The following is a 19,706-nucleotide window of genomic DNA, read 5'->3' as shown; positions in this document are numbered from 1 at the left end:
TTTGGTGATGGGCCAGAAAGTGACTGGCAGGAATTTAAATAACAATGAGAGCAGACAGATTAAGGCTAAAGATATCAGTTGGTTTGGAAAGTGTGAATAAAGAAATTAAAATCTAGGAAAAAGAAGAAAACAAAGGTGAAGGAAAAGCTGTGAGCCCGGTTAGTGTAATTGAGAAAAGATGACACCAAATGGGATATCCAGTCATGCGTCTGGAGTATTGTATTCATTTGGCAGGGGTCTTAATCCTTCGGGAACCATGACAAATGATGCACTTTGCAGTGGAGAGAAGACATGGTGGTGGAGAGTCTGAAAACCATAGTATATGAAGAACATTTGAACAGCTATGAGCATTTAGTGGGGAAAAAGGAGGACTACAGACAGCTACATTTATTTGGACTGAGGTCTGATGAGGTACATGCGTATACTTACCCTGGGTTGCAACAGATGGCTCAACTGGGACTATGAAAGGAAAACTTTTCTAACAAAACTTTCTCATGATGATCTGGCACTGGCTGGATGACCATTCTGTGGTGTTTGTGGCACATCTGCATTTGTAGCATGTCACAGTAGATTTCTAACTTTCTTTCCAATTTAGATTTCCAGGGCTTTAGCAAGGAGGAAATCACCTTCATGTGAATTAGAAAAGAGCTCTTTGGTAGAGATGAATGTCAATCCACTGAAAGTTTGTATTCTGCTTTGCATAGTGTGGAGTTGTCGCTGGGAGGAGATGCCCAGTCAGGGACTTTATCTTCTATTTTCTCTCTAGGGGTAGCCATAAGACTCTTCTCACCAACTGAATGAGACCAGATGGAATGCCACTAACTTCTGGGTCAGGGCTTTTAAGATACAGGCTGGGCTTCTTCTATTGTCATTTCCTGTCTGCCAGTGAATGCAGAAACCTTTGAGGTCTAGGGGCTGGTGAGCCACAGGTGGAGGGAACAGGTGCCTTAATCACCATATGGGCAAAACTACCCACCAATCAGAAATAACAGCTTTGGACTGTTACATAGATAGCTCAGTTCTTAAGGTGTTAAGCTGTTAAAACTTGGTGGTTTATTTGTTATAGCAGCTAACCTAATAGTTTCATGTGGGCTGATGCTGGGTTGTTCCCCTATATTTCTTTTATTTATTTATTTATTTATTTATTTATTTATTTATTTATTTATGTTTTGAGACAGAGTCTTGCTCTGTCCCCCAGACTAGAGTGCAGTGGTGTGATCTTGGCTCACCGCAACCTCTGCCTCCCAGGTTCAAGCGGTTCTCCTGCCTCAGCCTCCCAAGTAGCTGGGATTACAGGCGTGAGCCACCACACCCAGCTAATTCTTGTATTTTAGTAGAGACAGATTTCACCATGTTGGTCAGGCTGGTCTTGAGCTCCTGATCTCAAGTGATCTGCCCACCTCAGCCTCCCAAAGTGCTGGGATTGCAGGCATAAGTCACTGTGCCCGGCCCCCTGTAGTTCTTTGAAGAGTTTTCTCTGCAGGAATAAAGAAGGGTGGAGAAAACAATTCAGTGGTTCAAATAAAACAACTGTAGAGAAAGCACAGGGATTGTGACTAGACAACTGGGCATGAAGAATTTCACCTTGCCTAGGACCAGCAGAAGGTACAGAAGGTGCAATTCTCTTTTTCCTCATCAGTTAATATGAGAACTCTGCTCAGTAATTTACATTTCAACTTCACAATAACTCTGAAATAAGCAAAAATCTCCCATGGCAAGGATGAATAAATGGAGATTCAGATGGGTTAAGTAAGTTGCCAAAGTCACACAGCAAGTATGAGACTAGACTAGAATTTGAAGGAAATCTGTATAATGGCACCATTAAATTCTAAGCCTGTTACTTGAAGAAAAGAAATCCTTTTCCACCCTGGGGTCATACTCACTTTAGAGGAAGAACTGCATGCAGAGACTTTTGTGTTTCACGATGATATTGGAACTCTATATCACAGTGTATTGCCTCATCTCTTTTGAGGATATAAGATTACTTGCTTTGTTGGTTTTCCTAAAAGTTGGCTCCTATAGAGCCTACCTAAGGTAACAAGAAATGCAGCTTCAATTCAAGCCCTGCAATGAACTCTGGAAGGGAACGCATCTGGATTCCCTTCACTGTGTATAAAGTGTAGCTCTCAGCCAGAAACACTGCCTCTTACTGCTGAGAATCCCACACTGAATCCAGAATTTTCACTCCACCCCATTTTTTACTACTTATGTTAAATCTATAAGAGCAGCTCTCTCTGTGTTGAATTGAAGTGAACTACACAACTCTTTCATGCCCTTTGTATCATTAACCTATGATGTATCTTTGGCTTCAAGAACTTAGATGAAAGGAGGTTTTTCTTGTTTAGCGGGTTGTTTGTGGACTCTCATATCAGATATATAGATTTGCCACCGGGCTGTTTTGTTCCCGGGTTGTACCGGGCAATGGAGGAATTCTTGTGCAGTTACTGCTGAAGTGGACTGAATTTTTCTGAGTATCTCTTTAGGTTCTGGGTGAGGCATAAGAACCTACATATTTAGTAAGCCTCTCATGCACATTACATTTTGAAAAATAAATGCTTTAGAGGATTGTAGAAAAAACGGTGGCTGTAAAGTTTGTCTTTCTGCTTAAACATCCAGACGGTATGATGTTTTCTAAGCATCTATCTGATGATTGAGCAAATGCTTCTATTTGCTATGTCTACATCCCTCTCTTAGGAGCTGGAGATAAAACACCCCCTTGAAGCTTCCAGTCTAGTTCAGGAGGCACAATCAACATTTATAGTGCAGTGTAGAAAATTATTGCTATGCTTTGCTCTGTTAGATCTGGTAAATTACTCTGCCATAATACACTGACTTCCTAGTTAAATATTCTGTTAAAGTGGAGGTCATTATCTAAGGAATCTTTTGTAGGGTTTCTCAATCTTGGCTGCACAATACTATCACTTGGAGAATTAAAAAAAATTGGCACTCAGGCTACACCCCAGACCCTATTAAATCAGAGTCACTGGGGTTGGGATGCAGGCATGAGTGCTTTCCCCCCGGGTTTTAGTTTCAGTTTCTGTCTTAGCAGAATGTTTCTCTCCTACTCCTTCCCGAGCATCTGTACTTTGGGTCCTGGGAGGGTGTGTGTTTCCTAGAGACATCCATCATCAGTGGAGCAGGGTTTTTATTCAGATCTGATAGAAGGCCACGTACTTTGCTTTCCATCTGGGATGCCAGGTCCAACTCTTTAATTAGGCTTTCCCCACGTCCGCTATTGTATCTCATTGTAATTATAACAAGTTGGCATGGCTTATGTTTGAGCAAGGCTTTGAATGATGTGGGCCTGTTCTCTGACATTTAAATTAGAAAAAATAAATTTGCTGAGAGAAGAACTGAGGGGCTACCAGAGAGCCCCCAACCAAATAGTCTATCTTCAGAAACATAATTTCCTATTTGTTTGTATATTGCATTTCAGGAAGTGTTAGGTGCTGGGATGATGAGAGAGGTGTAAAGCAATTCTACCAGCCACCCACAGGTAAGATGTTAATTACATTGGGTGGGAGCCCAACACCCGTTGAAAACTAGATCCATGAATACTGAGACGGGTGATTTTCCACTGAAAAAATATTTTTCCATTCTGGGGGTTATGCTGCTGACCTGAGACAGCAATTTAATAGTAGGGCCAGTTAGCTTATATTAGATTTCTTTTTAGCCCAAGACTTTCTCAAAGTCCCAGCTAAGCCTAGGGACAGAATCACTGGCTTGGAAATGCAGGACTCTAACGTTCTCCATTGTTTGTGCGTTTCTCCAGATGCCCATCCACTTCGGCCTGGGTGGTCCAAGCTTGTGTTGCAGGCAGCTGCAGAGGTTCCAGCAGGCTCAAAGCCTCTGACGCAACCTTCCTTGTGAAGACTGATTGGCCAAGAGCTGGCAGCCAGCCACGGCTGTTTTTTTTTTTTTTTTTTCCCCTCCAGTGTTTGCACTTTTATGTCTAAGCTGCTACCTTTGCTGAACTGAACGGAGGCAAAGTGTTTGAGCTTTATTTTCAAAACTGGGAAGGGTTTGTGAGAAGAAAGCAGTATCCAAGTTTTCATGTGGGTCTCCAGCAGATCATGGCAGTTTTGTTGTTGTTGTTGTTGTTGTTTTTTCGGTAAGCATTTATAGATTCAGATATCTCAGAGTTTTGTTATTTCTTTTTTTTTTGACTTTATGCTTCTCAAAGAATCACTGATTAAAGTAATTTAAAGGATAAAACAAGGAGGCAATGTGTGCTGCTCATCTTTTACAGCTTCCTGAATTACTAATAGAAGACTCAAATATCAAAATGCTGCCTAATTGTTTGAGTGCCCACCTTGATTTCAGAGACAAACCCACTTATTACTTCCACGTCTTGTCTTTACATATTTCCTCATCCAGTAAGGATAACTGGGCTTGAACAAGGGAATGGAATAAATTGCTTTTTGTTGACTGTTGTCTAGGTGACAGTCTGAAGTAGCTAATCCTTACAACAGTTCTCTAAGGAGGGCGCCATTAATATCTTGATCTGACACCAGAGGAAGCTCAGAGAGGTGAAGCAACTTGGCCAACGTTACAATACAGGGATGCTAGGAACTGAACCCTGGTCATTGTGACGCCAAAGTCCATGCCTTATGATGGCCATCACTTGCCTCCCTGCCTCAGCTAATGCACAAGGCCAGGGCCTAGAAGCCATCTTAAAAATAAGGACTGTTTTGCACAGGCAGCTCTTATCATCTGTGTTATTCACCACTATATTCGCAGAGCCTGGAATAGAGCCTCCTACATAGTAGATGCTTGGTAAATGTCTTCTAAATGACTGAACACTTTTCTTTTAATTGGAACTCTTCCAACAGCATTGTCAAAATATGTAAGCTTTGATCTAAATTATGGTGGTGTATTATTATTATTATATTTAGTGTTGAACTTGGAAGGCTCTTTTACACTTTCTGAATTATGCTTTGAAGGAAATGAGAAACCCCGTTGTTTGGTTCTAACTGGTGTAGTGAGTGTCAGCAACTTAAGCCCTTTCTGCTGCCCCCAAGGAAATCAGCTCCTGAACAAATACCTGTGGAAGAAAAATACAGTTTGTGTCTTATCTGATTCAGAAAGTTTTGTCTTGCTCTTCAGAGGCAAGCTGGTGAAGTCTTGGCACCATCAGATTCAGTGAGGTCTGTTTAAATGTGAAACTTGTTTAGAGAGACAGTGCCTGCACTGGAAATGCCAATAGTCAGTGCATATGATGCCATGTTTGTCAGAATGTGATGTTTTTCTGTCTTATTTTATGGACATGCAATATAATATATGTCTCAAGGGCTGAAACATCTGTGATAACATTGGATACCTAAACTATATCAAGCTGGGCATAATCATGCACTGGCATATGCGGGCTCATGTCCATGTAGGTTTATTGATGGAAAACGGAAAAGGGGGGAATAGTTTAAATTATCAGTCTTTTCTATGAAGCAAAATAATTGATCTTTTTGTAGAGTATTTTTCTCTGACTGTTTTCATGAAACATAAAAAGTTGTTAAAATACTTTTGCAATTCATTGGGACCGCTTCTTCTAATCTCTTCTTGTAAATGATTCTTTTTTGTAAGAATATTTAAGAGATTATATAGAAAGAATACAATATATAATAATAGTAATAACACCAAACAACAAGTATTTTTTGTTCCAGTCATTGTTACAAAAAGGAACTTTGTCTATAATACCTTAGAGGTGGATACTATTAATCTACTTATGTGTGAATACCAGGGCTCTGAGAGGTTTAAGACCACACAGCCAGCAAGTAGTAGAAATGAGCTTTAGGTCTGGGTTTATCTGAGAACCAAGTTCATGGCAGGTTCTTAACCACTGAGGACTCTATCTCCTGGTCATGTAGACAAAGCTTTTGGACTACTGTGGTTTCTCTACTACTGTCCTTCCTAAAGTATACATGCAGTAGGTACAAATTGTACTACTTTAAATGTTAATTAATTTGTGAATTTACTAATAAATTACTTGGTCTCTGCATACTGGGGGAGGCCATTTAGGTGAGGGCACCTTATTGTATTTTGGCAGAGAACTACCAGATCCGGGAACTCAAATGTCATTTCATAAAGGTATGACTACATCTTGGGCCAATGAACCAATGTAGGCCTCGTATTCACAGAAGCAAATGATAGTAACCAGAATCCACATAGAAAGATGTCTTACTTTGTGACCGAAGATATAACTTGAGAATGTTCTATGGAGAACATTTTCTTTTTTGGATGTTTGGTTTCATTTGGAAACAAATTGCAGTATGAGATGTGGAATGACATGGTGAACAAGAATGAGGGGTCGAGGGTAAAATCGCCTAGATTTGAATTTCAGTCCTACTGTTTACTATCTGGACATATTCCTTCAACATTCCTTGCCTTGGTTTCCTCATCCTTAAAATATGAATAAAGTTCACTTTGAAGGTCCAGTGGAAAGATAAAAATAAGATGATCTTGGAGGTTATTTTTGTCTAACAGAGTAAGTGCTCAACAAAAGTTGACAACGATTGTTAAATTTGTTTTCCTTTATTTTTACAGTTACAGAGAGTGTTGGGTGAATATGGTGATTCAAAGTCAATTGGATATTTCTAAGCATTATCTTAGCAGGCTTGGAGAACCCAACATGTGATTTTTCTCCATCGTGGAAAAATGATCAAGGAACTAGAAACCAGGATCTGGCACAGAGTTCCCACTTCTTTAGCTGGAGCTAAAAAATATACCCATGGTGTCTTACTTTGCAGTTTGTACTTTCTGAGAGTCTGGGCTACACTTCTTTTTTTCTTTTTTTGTATCATTAACAGACTGAAATTCGGCATTCCTTTTCTAATTCTCCACTGTTCACTCTTGCCTCACACTCCTTTTCCCAGGCTACAGTGCCCCAGTTTATGTGTATGCTAATTCTAAGTGGTGTTAGGTATTTGTTCTTTTCTGACATTCACCTTGGCACACACCTTACCTCTGGTCTGTAATAATTACAGGCCATGCATTACACAAAGTCTTACTGTGCAATTAGTGAAGCTGCTTTAGTACTGTTTCTTGTGTTTTTCATAACCCAGTTTAATACTGTATTAATGGTTATTTACTTGACTACTCCAAGATACTTTCTTTTCTCCCTTCCCAAACTTCCAAATTAGAGTTATTTGATATGGTTTTTTTTGGGGCCATGAATACTTTTTCATATATACAATAGAATTTCATTTATTTTTATTCTTCAAGAGTTTAGTAGCAGTGATTCTTTTGCAGTTTCCAGACTTGAAGTAGTATTGAAAAATGTTAATTTTTCTAAAAGTTTTTTCTAATTTAGACCTTTCCTAGTTCATATAGGGCTCCTTTCCTTTTTTCCTTCATTTGAGTTAATGTAACTTATTTTCTATTTTTGTTGATGATAGATAAATAGATATTGAAAGGGAGTACATTATTACTGCATATATTTTATTATTTTATTTCTTGTTATTAGTAATAATGTCTATTTATATAAAATATGTAGTTTGCAAATGCTTTTAACTACAGTGTTGTTATTTTCATTTGACAGATTAGGAAATTAAATGACAGATGACTACTAAGTGGCAGAATGGTAATGTCAAGCTCAGTTTTCTAACTGCAGAATATATGTTTCCAATATACTACAATGCTTTTTTGACAGACACACTGTATTTACATGTAGGTAGAAATAGGTGAGTCTCACAGAAGATGTGAAACCAAGATTACCCATGTATCTGAGACTCCCTCTTTAATACAAAAGTAACATGTTTTGGGACTCACATTGCATATGGCATTAAGCAGATATGGTTGTCTTCAAGAGATCTGACTTTGTCTCTCTTGTCTTAAGATAAACACGTCTTAATTTCTTCTCCCTCTTCCTTTGGTTTTCATCTATAAGAAATCAGAGGACTTTTAGTCTGTGACTTTCCGCCATCTTAAACAATTTATGTAAGCTTTCTCAACTTGTTTTTCTCATTAAATGTGATACCACAATGGGTAACTGTGAAGAGCTGGCACAATATCAAATTCAATGTAGTGTACCATATAAATGTCTTTTAATATTATTATTGCTTTCATATTGTGTTTGACTTATGGGGTTGATTTTTAAGAGTTATGATATTAACAATTCTTATGTTAATCACACAGCAATTCATTGGATCACTCCATGTTCAAACACCACTCCAGAGCTTTAGGTCTTTGGCTTTAAGAGATCCGAGATGCCCTTCAGTGATCTATTCAATTAGTTGACGAATAGATTTATAACTGTAAACCATATTTCAGCTCAAATGAAGCAACTAGGCTCAGAGAAGTGGTGAATGATTTGAAGTCAAAGAGCAAGTTAAGTGACAGAGAAAAAAACAGGAACTTAGGTCTTTCGATTCCAAATCACTGGGCAACATCCTTAGAGGAAAGACTGGGCTTGAAAATCGCATAGTACTAGTTGTGTATTCTGGTTCAGAAATACTTGAATTAACGTGCGTATTTTCAGGTATTTCACACCTATTTCCAGTGTGGATACCCATAAGTGTCCCATATGAAAGGTTGCTTTTTTAGAGACTAAAACAACTTTTCATATATCTTAACAGAGACATGATGGTTTCCTCTGAGCTGCTGTGAATAATTTCTGATTGCTGTCCAGTGGCAGATTCTCCGTTACTCCCTCTTCTCCAGCAAAAGAATTAATTTCTGATATAAAATGCCTCCCTAACTTTAGACACCAACCATCTGAAGAAGGTGAAAGCAGGGTTAATTTTTAGGGTAGAAAAGTGGCTTTACATGAAACTCATAAAATTATCATGAAATAAATATTTGGATTCATTCATCAATGTTCACCCATACATTGACTCTGTTTACATAGGTGATTGAGAAGCTTGATGCAAATAGCTTTAGGAATCATAGTACAAATCAAATCTATGAGATTTAGAAATCTCATGCATGATTAGCGCTCTTCAATGTTTTAGACAAATAAATAGAAAAGAATGCCAATTTGTTTCTGTTTACTCTGAGGCCAAATTGATAAACATTGTGAGAAGAAAGGAGTGGTTCATTTAATAGCATTCAGGAACTTGGTTCTGTTTTATTAAAGGTGCGTACCATCTTTTCCTTGCTGCCGTTATTTGTTTGTATTTGGGGCACTCTATTCAGCAATCTTGGAAGCTGGATCTCAGCTACTAGCACAACTACTCCCTTTAAGAACAGTGATGAATGTTCATTCATGACAATAATCATCACTGGCTTTAGGATTCTCATAAGTGCATTTAGTACCATGTGCCTTTAAAAGGATTGAAAGCAGGGGCATACAGGGAAAGAGTGAGAGAATTTTAAAATTATTATTATTATTAAAGCCTTCAGTCTTTTAAATAGTTCTACAAACGGTTAGACTGTGACAGGTGAAATTCCAGTCAACTGAAACGGTGATCTTTTAACTCAGGAACTGTGGGATATATCTTAAAGGTTTTTTTTTTTTTTGTTTCCCTCCACAAATCTTTGCAAAGCCTGTGAGTCTGCATAGGGGAGAAACATCTCCACAGAAAACACATTTGAATGACAGGTTTTTATGGTCTAGACATTCCAGAATTTCATAAGATTTACAAGCCTCCAGTAAAATGTGGTAGATAACCCATAAAACTCCAGTGGCTTGAAATGCAACATTTTCATGAAGTGGAAATCAACCTGCTTTGATTAAAACACAGTTCAAAGGGAAATAAACTAATGTGATGTAACAGATTTAGTTAAAATAGTGCATTTTCAACATCCTCCCCCACTCTCTTTCATTTCCTTCTCATCAGAGAAAACAGCAAAGACATCACTAATTATCTTTTACCTGTGAAGATCCTGATACTATTGACCCTTATTATATATATTAGAAATAAATATAGCTACTTTGAAATAGTATTTTGTTAGGTACACACATGCTAGCACACACATGCAGACACTTTAGACTTTCACTTGGAAGAGAAACACTATATAGACCCCATTTTAATTTGGGGAAGAGATGCGGATGTGTAATTTAAATGTATTTTCAGTGTTGGATCATAAGCATGTTTTCAAACAAGCTGGATCTTTTTTTCCATTGACTTTACTGTGTGCTGTGGTTTTTGGAAACAGGTGCAGGTGATAGAGTTAGTATTGGTTCTTCTTGGTCAAAGCCTTATAACATTTTCTTCTAGGGGATGGGTATGTGCTTGGTGGCAGTAATGGTGAGATGTAGATCTTTTTGTCTCTGCCCCTCCTGCCTCAGTTTATTTATTTTTTCTTAGTTTCATTTCAACAGAGATGACTGTAATGGCTAAGAAGCTGAACTGAGAGACATGCCATCAGGAGGTTTAGCGGGTTGAGAAGGAAGCTCGTCAGCTCATTTAGGGTTTTTAATCTCTTGGAATTTGTCCCATACTAATAAAACTTCCAAAAAATTATGGTGCACCAGCAGGCCAATTATTTAGGGAAAAAGAGATAGATTTCTAGTAGATAGATTATTCTTGTACACTAAGCATGCTACTTCTTTCTAGTATCACAGCACCTGTCAAATCAAATTAATCATCCCCAAGTTTGCCTTCGAGCACAGAATCAGAGCACAGAAATATAGACAGTCTATTTTTTTTTTTTTCTTTTGAGACAAGGGCTCATGCTGTTGCCCAGGCTAGGATGCAGTGGCATGATCTTGGCTCACTGCAATTTCTGACTCCAAGGTTCAAGTGATTCTTATGTCTCACCCTCCCAAGTAGCTGGGATTACAGGCGTGTGCCACCACACCCAGCTAAGTTTTGTATTTTTAGTATAGACAGGGTTTTGTCATGTTGCCCGGGCTGGTCTTGAACTCTTGGCCTCAAGTGATCCACCTGTCTTGGCTTCCCAAAGTGCTGGGATTACAGGTGTGAGCCAACACACCCGGCCCCTTTGGTTCACTCTAGTGTGTGCTAGAATCACCCAGAAGTCTTATAAAACACAGATTGCTGAGCCCCATTCCCAGGGTCTCTGCTCAAGGAATGGAGCCCAAGAATTTGCATTTCTAACAAGTCTTCAGGTCATGCTAATGCTGCTGGTCTGGAAGCCTGCTGAAAAGACTACTGTTCTATAATAGTAATGTGTTGCTCTATTAGTATTACAGCCCCATGAATTATTTCTACTTTGTTGTGGAGTATAATTTCCTTATAACTAGGATACTTCTGTCCACCAAATGCATTTTTTTCTACTTCAGACAATACTGGATAAGCAAAGCAAACTCTTATTAACCAATACTTTTCCTACATCAGCCACCAAAGATAATATTATTGAAGCATGTTATTTGGTAAGTATATACAGCATAGTTGAGATGCCCATAACTTTCTTTAACAATTATTACATATCAATTACTTTTCTGAGCATATTCTTTAGGAGCTTTGCTTTCACTGGTAACTGGATTGCCTAGCTAGAGTTTTGGGAGTCTGCATTTTCTCATAAGAAAACAGCTTACGAACCATCTTCTTAAGATGGAGCTATTTCTCTAGAGAGGCAATTGCTTCTATCACAGATTAGTTTCACCTGTTTCAATTTCAGAGGGTGGCATTTTTCCTAGCCTTGTCTTCCGAAATGAGTGGGGTGCACAGTTCGAGTTTCCCATGTGCGTTTATGATGAGCAACGGGATCTCATATTTATTAAGAGCTTACAATGTGTCAGGGGTTACTCTCGGCACTTTATATGTATTAACTCATTTAATCTTCAGCTCAACCATATGAGGAATATACTTTTATTATCACTACATTAAAGATGAAGAAGTGAAGCCAAAGAGAGGTGAAATAGCTTGCCTTCGTTCACACTGATAATATGTGGGCAAGCTAAGATTTGAACTGCAAGATTAAATATTTTCTTGTCTATTTGTTGCTTTCGCTCCTCCCAATATGGGTGGTGAGGAGGGGAGCTTATCCCCGACTCATATTTCCATAGAAGCGAGCAGAAGTTTCATCACTGCTCTTCAAGTTAGTCCAGCACAGAGCAACCAGGACAGGAGGCAGAGAGCAGCTGGAATTGAGCTATGCTTGTGTCACTAAGCTGTGCCCACACTGGGGTAGGCTCCACCATCACGGGTGTTTTTCTCCAACTTCACACAAAGGCTCTGTGTGTAGTCAGAAGGAAACTCTTGCTCTGCTCCCCAGGAAGGGAGAAGTGTAGGAAAAACACGTTGGGGTTCTTTCTGGCCTCTCCTTCTCTGTGAAAACCAGGGTATCCTTGCTGGTGTCCAGCTGTTCCTATGATTTGGGTGGGGGCATGAAGTTAAGTTCAGGGTGCATATGGGTGGTAGAATTAGAAAGCCTGATTGTAACCTCAATCTAAGCCAAGTGTCTTAGGTTAGGCTTTCTAGAAGAAGATCCCAAGGCGAGGGTTTACATGCATGTGGTTTGTTGAGAGAGTGCTCAGCAGAAAAACCCACAGTGGAGGGAGGTGAGCAGAATAGGAAAGGGAGAAGAGCTGAGCAAACAAGGATGTGGCCTCAGTTTAAGTGCACCTGATCCATAGCAGAAGGCGCCAGCACATAGAGACCAGGGCACAGTCTCTTGTTTTTGAAACAAGAGGGCTGATGGGCTGTGGGGGATGGGGCAGGGAGTGGATGGTGGGCTTTTAACTTCTCAGATGAAGTAGCCCCATCAGCTGAGGACAACTCTTCAGATAAGGGAGTCATCTACGAGATGTTACGCAGTCAATACTCATGGTAGCTGGAGTGGGTGCACTGGTACCCACCTTCGGCTAAAGGAGATCTAGTGTGGTACCAAGCTTTGTTTTCGAATTTAGCTTTAATGGAAATGAACCTTATATGTTCATCTTCTGTTTGACTCATATATCTATTTTTCATTTGGGGAAAAAGAGATTTGATTATTACTCTAAAACCCCAAAAGTAGGGAACTAAGCTTTACTCTGCATGGATACCACCTTGTGCATTATTTATAGGATAATCACACATTTACTTAAGCTTTTCATCACAGCAATGTATAACTGAGTTTGTCTAGAAGAAGGAAATCGAAATAATAATTTGTTTGCTTTTTTTTTCTTTCTAATAAATGAAGGGTATAACTCCTAGTTTATTGTAAAGAAAAGAAAACAAGAGAAGTCAAAGCAAACCTGTAAATGGTACTTCTGGTTAATACTGAGATTACTCCAGCCATGAAGGCTTTGTAACATATGGAAAATATCCAGGCTTTGGAGAAAGACAAGGAAAAGTTCAAATTGAGATTCTGCCCTCAGTAAGCTGCTTGAGCTTAAGTAGTTAACCTCTGTGAGATCCATTCTCACTCAAAAAAGATGTTGCATCTAAAGCTTTTGTTACAGTGCCTGGCCCATAGTGGAGGCATGAAACATAGAAATTTCTTGACTGGGACTATTCATTCAATAAAAATGTATTTCCTGTACTACTAGAATATATCCCGAGCAATGTACTGGGCACTGGGGCTATCAGCATGAATGTGACACAGTACTTACTCCTGAAAACTTTTAGTCTAGTGAGGGAGACACATGAGTAAATCATTACAGTGTTGAGGCCGGGCACGGTGGCTCACGCCTGTAATCCCAACACTTCGGGAGGCTGAGGCGGGTGGATCACGAGACCATCCTGGCTAACATGGTGAAACCCCGTCTCTACTAAAAAATATATAAATATAAAAAATATAAAATACAGGCGGGCGCCTGTAGTCCCAGCTGCTCGGGAGGCTGAGGCAGGAGAATGTCGTGAACCCAGGAGGCGGAGCTTGCAGTGAGCCGAGATCATGCCACAGCACTCCAGCCTGGGCGACAGAGCGAGACTTCATCTCAAAAAAAAAAAAAAAAAATTACAGTGTTGAGTGGGACCAAACAGGTGACAGGTGTAGCTTTGGGAGACTGATGAGGAAGTAATTTTGTGCAAAGACTGAAAAGTCTTTGAAAAGGAGAAAAAAATTGAGTTAGATTTCAGAAGATTGGAACAAGTTTGCTAAAAGATAAAGGAGGCCCAGGTAGAGGAAAATGTATAAGGCATGGATACATGGAAAGGCATGTGGTGTGAAACACTATGTTAAGGGTCACCAGCAAATACATGCTCAATACGAGTTGTCTCAAAACTCTGTTTTTGGCCAACCTGATGTTCATATCTCTTGCTATAAATCAATACTTACTTTTCATTTTGGTCCTATAAACTTTTGAACTGAAAGACTACATATGACACTTCAGTCTCATTCCAAACATGATTTCTGTATGCACCCAGTTTTCAGGAACTGCCTCTGGCCAAGCATTAGGGTGACACAGCAGCTCAAAAACACGTGGGTGTCCCGTCAACCAACTTTACTGTATGACAGGGAATGGTTACCATTTATTGGCAGTTTGTCATGTGCCTTGTGCTAAATGCTGGATGTGCATCATGTTATTCTCACAACCTTGTGAAGTAGGTTGTTTCAAAGGAGGAAGTACATTTCAGAAAGGTCAAAGAACTTGCCCGAAGTCATATAGCTTCTAAGAGGCAGAGCCAGTATATAAACCTACTTTTACCAGCATTTTAAATCATTGTGGTGCATAATCATACTTTGCATATTCCTATAATCCCACTCTGCCATAAGCCTTCTCTGAAGATCCTGAGAAAAAAAACAGTTTTCCCAGCTTATTTTCTACTTTCAGAAGGCAACTGCACTGCCAGTAGAAGTTTCTGCAAGAAGAATACAATTTACTTTTGCCAAGACAAAAAAGGATTAACCTAATGTGGTGCCACTCTGCTTGCCAATAAGTTACAGTATCTTAGGTTGGAAGATTGTGGAAGTCATCTTGTTTAGCTTTTTCTTCCCAGAATGGCCTCCCCAAGCAGAAGTTATCCAGCTTTTGTGTGGAAACTTCCACTGATCTTTCAATGGCTCACTTTGGCATGGTTCCAGTTGTTACAGAACTCTTTATTGATTTTCATTTTGTAACATCATTTTAAAGATTCTAGGTCTATCTTCTATACAAGTGCAAGCCTTGGCATCACAAAGATCTGAGGTTACATCTTTCTAACATGGAATATTGTTTATCCTCACTCAGCTCCCACCTGCTCATTATTAAAACGAAAAGAGAATCTCTAGTACTGTCAGGTCAAGGTAAGGATTAAAGGAGAAACTCACGTCTTTAGTACAAACCTCCAAGGGAATCTGAGTAGTCTGTTTAATTGCTAGGTAAGAGTAGAACTTTTGAATTAGGTGATCCCATAGGCTGTTGGGCAGGAAGTAGTTTATCTGCCCCTGTGTCAGGTGTTTTATTGTGCCTAGGGCCCACCTGGCATGATAGAATGTCGTATTTCAAAAGTTCGCCATGGTTGTACCATATCCGGGATGACATGCATGGCAATTTCCTTCAGGAGAGGGCCACAGGCAAGGTGTTAACTTAGAGAGTAGAAAAGTCCTGCATGGTATCTACACCTAGTTTCACATACAAGTGCTCAGTAAATGTTAGTTCATTTCATTGTTTTCTTATTCCACTTGAAAACCTTTCAAATTCTCAGAGATATTTCTTGGTTCAATGCTGGAAATACCGTCCAAGGCTTAGTGTGTTTGTCTGTTTCCTATTTCTGCTGCAACTCCCTCCCCCCACCGTCCCATGCAGGAATTTCATCTTCCTACTTTTTAGTCTTATCCTATCGTCCTTGGATAATGGTGGATCCCAAAGGGGGCAAGTCTTCAAAGTTTAACAGTCAACACAATTGAGTCTAATGTACCACTACACTGAAATTTTCATTCTATAATGAGGGAAATAGAATTCTATCACAAGTTATTTCTGCTCCCCACAATTTCTAATAGCCTTCATTAGATGGTGAAGAGTTGAAAGTGTTGAATCTAATAAAATTCGCATTGAAGGTGTTTGGAGGATCGGACCATGCATGTAATAATTGACTGACTCCTACGGTTCTTGTTGATTGATTGATCCTTCTACATTTCCTGAGATCTCGTGCCCTAGACCAGCTCAGCTTCTAGTCCAGTTGTCCTCAAAGTTTAATGTGTATGAAAATATCCTGGGAAACATTTTTCAGATTTCTAAACTCATCTCCAAGGATTGTGATTCATATGAAGCCTCAAAATTGACTTTTAAAAATAATTCCCAGGTAAAATCATCATCAACTCCATGAACATAAAGTTGTGGTGGATTTGACAGTGACTATCTTGGATTCAGACTCTGAGCTTTTGTTTCTTCCTGTGAGAAAATATTTGCCTTTTACCCCAATGTTGGCCCTTGTCTTGTAATCACCCCTTTGCCATGCCTCTCAGGAACTGGGGACATGCTGCTGAATCCAAGTCCATCATGGCTGGGGTCTGTGTTCTCTATATTAACTGAAGATAAGGATTTCAGAACCCAGAATAAGGTAAGGGACAGGTAATTGATTAGATGAAGATGACAAAGGAAGAATGATTCTATGACATATCTCTGGTATGATAAGGTTGAATCAGAAACAATAGTTGAACCATAGACACCGTTCTGAAGTTGTCATCCTTGGACTTTTCTTCATGACCCAAATTGCCCTTTGAGTTCCTAGCTCATTTTATTCTTCTTTTTGGTTTTCTGGCTCTGGTTTTTGAGTGTGTAAATTCCTATTTCGGACGCTCTTTTCTGACCCTGCACCACTTCTAGACTATGACTTAAGTCTAATATTCTGTCGTATATTCCTGCTGAAAACTTACATAATGATAATAATGATGGTGATAATTATGATGATAATAAACATCTACAGAATATATATTTAAGTTTTACATTTATATCATTTAATAAGAATAGTTGGTCTTGTTCTTTTCCCCAGTTTTAGGCAAAGAAACTGAAGAACAGATAGGTTAGATTATACAGTTGTTAAGTGGCAGGGCCTGAAGAAAGATGCAGGTAGTTTGGCTTCTGAAGCTGTGCTCTTATCAAGTGTATTATATTGCTTTATTACCTCTCTACCAAGCCCTTCATTGCTCACCGAATGACAAAGAAGTCTGTAAAAAAGCCTCCTTTTCCTTTCGTGCTTGTGATAACATATGGCATTGGGGAGCTAGAGTTCCCAATAATTCTTCTTTGGAATTCCTTAGGCAGCATTTAATTTCAACATTTTTTCCCCCAAAAGAGCATTTTTAAAAGCATGACATTTCCTGTTATCTCCCCTAAATAATGAGATCACCCAGATGATTCTGGGGGACTAGTTGCATTTTATCAGTGGCGCCTTTGTTGCACAATTTACATTTTTGCTCTTGAAGATACAATAAAAGATTTATGTCTGACGGGCTGTGATGTGGTTTGCATCTAAGAGAAAAACAATTCCTTCCAAAAAAATACCATATCCCCAAATGATTTCATAATTGCAAACAGTGTTGACGAGCTCTTTGGCTTAAATAAGTTTATAACATATTTGCTGTGTTTTTGTGTAGATATGTTTTGATGCTAAGGAAAAATAATGAAAACCCCTCTGCCATTTCTAATTGAGAAGAAAGAAATGTAATCCATTAGTTGATGTCTCCCATCATAAGATTATTTTTTCTCCCTCATTTCATTCCAGATTTGTTTGAAAAATTAACTTGTGTTAAATAGTTTCAGGTCTGAAAGTCAGCAATGTTTCTCATTATTGGAGATCAAAATGGCCTCATTCCCTTTGTGTGTTGGTGCCACTAAAACACAAGGGAATCTTAAAAGTACAAACTTCTGATAGAAGCACCACATTTCCCTAGTCAATCTGCCCAGCAGAGCTTACATTTTTTTTCCTGCATTTACTGCTGGAACAATGCTTTATACTGACAAGTTCCAGGGTTTTAGTGTCATGCTCAGACTGGGAAAGACTTTTAGTGAAGACATGCTGGCCCCAAGGCTCTAGTCACCCTTGAACTTGTAAATGTGTCATTATGAACCTTGCTCTCTAATGCTCCTTCAATCAACTATTGTCTTTGATCTTTAAGCAGAATGTGAGCATCCACCTGGTGACATAAAGACTCATGACCTACATTAATCTAGGGGTCTCTGCATTTAAACAAACCTGGCTTTCATCCACTGATTGTTATATGACCTGTTTCAAATTTGAAAACTTTCTTCATCTACAAAATGGGACTATTGGTAATAGATGACGTATGTTAAAGAATTGCTGGGCAAAGGAGGACATGTTAAGTGCCCAGTTAGTGCTATTGCATGATACCTTATTACATTGAAAGGGAGGAGATTGATTTCAAAGCCTTCTGAAGATTCTTTCCAGCTCCAGCATTTCATTGTGACACTGCTAGAATTGATTACCTGGTTGATTCAGTCTAAATGATTAGATGCTAAGGGAAAATTTGAGGGGCATAGAGGCATAGGGCAAGAAATAGCAGCCATCTTCCCTGCTTAAGAGCTGAACCAATTAAGAGAGAAAATCAAGCAGTAAAAGAAGTGGAGATCAAGATATCACTTTTATGATTGATGGAACCAAGAATGAAGACTAAGGCATGTGTCTGTGGCTTCCTCCTGGACAACTCCACAAGGAGCCAGGTTTATCCTTTCAACTGGCCTCGGCACTGGCTTCACACAAGAAGACCAGAGAACATGTGTTCCCTCCTAAGAGCTTGCTCCCTAGAGGAGGTGACAGAGGTCTTCATTCTCATTCCAAACTCACCAGTCAGTGGGGAGGGAGTGAGAGGATGGAGAGGAGCCAAGAGCACTGTGCCAATGATTGTCCTCCACCTGGAAGGGAATATCAGAGATGGGAATGACAGGGTCATCTGCTTCAGTGTCTATTGAGTTCAAGAAATAAGTGACCTAGATTTCACTTTGTGAAGATAGAGTTTGTGGGAGATAGGCTCAGACTTAGGTATTTCACCTTCCTTGTAGGTTAAGTTGATTCATATCAATGAACTCAGCCTTTTTCTCTAAATCCATAGAGTCCTGGTGGGATAATATCCCACACACAAAGGTGAGAATTAAGTAAATAATCTTCTCTTGACCATCCTCTCTTCCATCTTCCTCTAGCTCCTTTCAACTTATGACCGCAACAATGAATCTTAAATAAACTGCTTCAAAGTCGTCATAATGAAGTAACTGATAGGATAGTACTGGCAGCCACATTGATGATAATGAACCCGAGGATGAAGGTTTGATTTCTAATATGCTTTAGTTTTGAAGTGAGATAAATTGTTTTGTTAGAAGACTTGGCATCTCTGCTCTTGTCCAGCTGTTTAACAAATGTGAGTCCTTGGTCACCAATGAAGCCAGTCTAGAGGGTGTAGATAGCTGAGTGTGAGCCATAATTACTACTGTGAAAACAACTCGAAGCACATGTCCTACTGATGGGTGTGAGATGGCATGCAGTACACGCACAATGCAGACTTTGGGAGGTATGTTTTCAAGTTGTGCTTTGCAGGAGGTCTTAGCCACACACACTTTCAGGGTCCTAGAATCCTAGCTTTATGCATGAGTAGAGGGATCCCCTGTGTATTATTAGTAATTCCTTTTTTTTATTGTGCCATCACTTGGAGGGTGTTCTCAAGATCCGAAGCCTTTGCCTCTGTGCTGGGGCCCTTTTCTGTTTTTGTTTTTTTTTTTGACGGAGTCTTGCTCTGTCGCCAGGCTGGAGTGCAGTGGGGCGATCTTGGCTCACTGCAAGCTCCGCCTCCTGGGTTCAAGCCATTCTCCTGCCTCAGCCTCCCAAGTAGCTGGGACTACAGGCGCCCGCCACCACACCTGGCTAATTTTTTGTACTTTTAGTAGAGACGGGGTTTCACCTTGTTAGCCAGGATGGTCTCGATCTCCTGACCTTGTAATCCACCTGCCTCAG

Source organism: Pan troglodytes, chromosome 7, assembly GCF_028858775.2.
Source record: "Pan troglodytes isolate AG18354 chromosome 7, NHGRI_mPanTro3-v2.0_pri, whole genome shotgun sequence".
Taxonomy (NCBI): Eukaryota; Metazoa; Chordata; class Mammalia; order Primates; family Hominidae; genus Pan; species Pan troglodytes.
Note: the sequence above shows the minus strand (reverse complement) of the source record.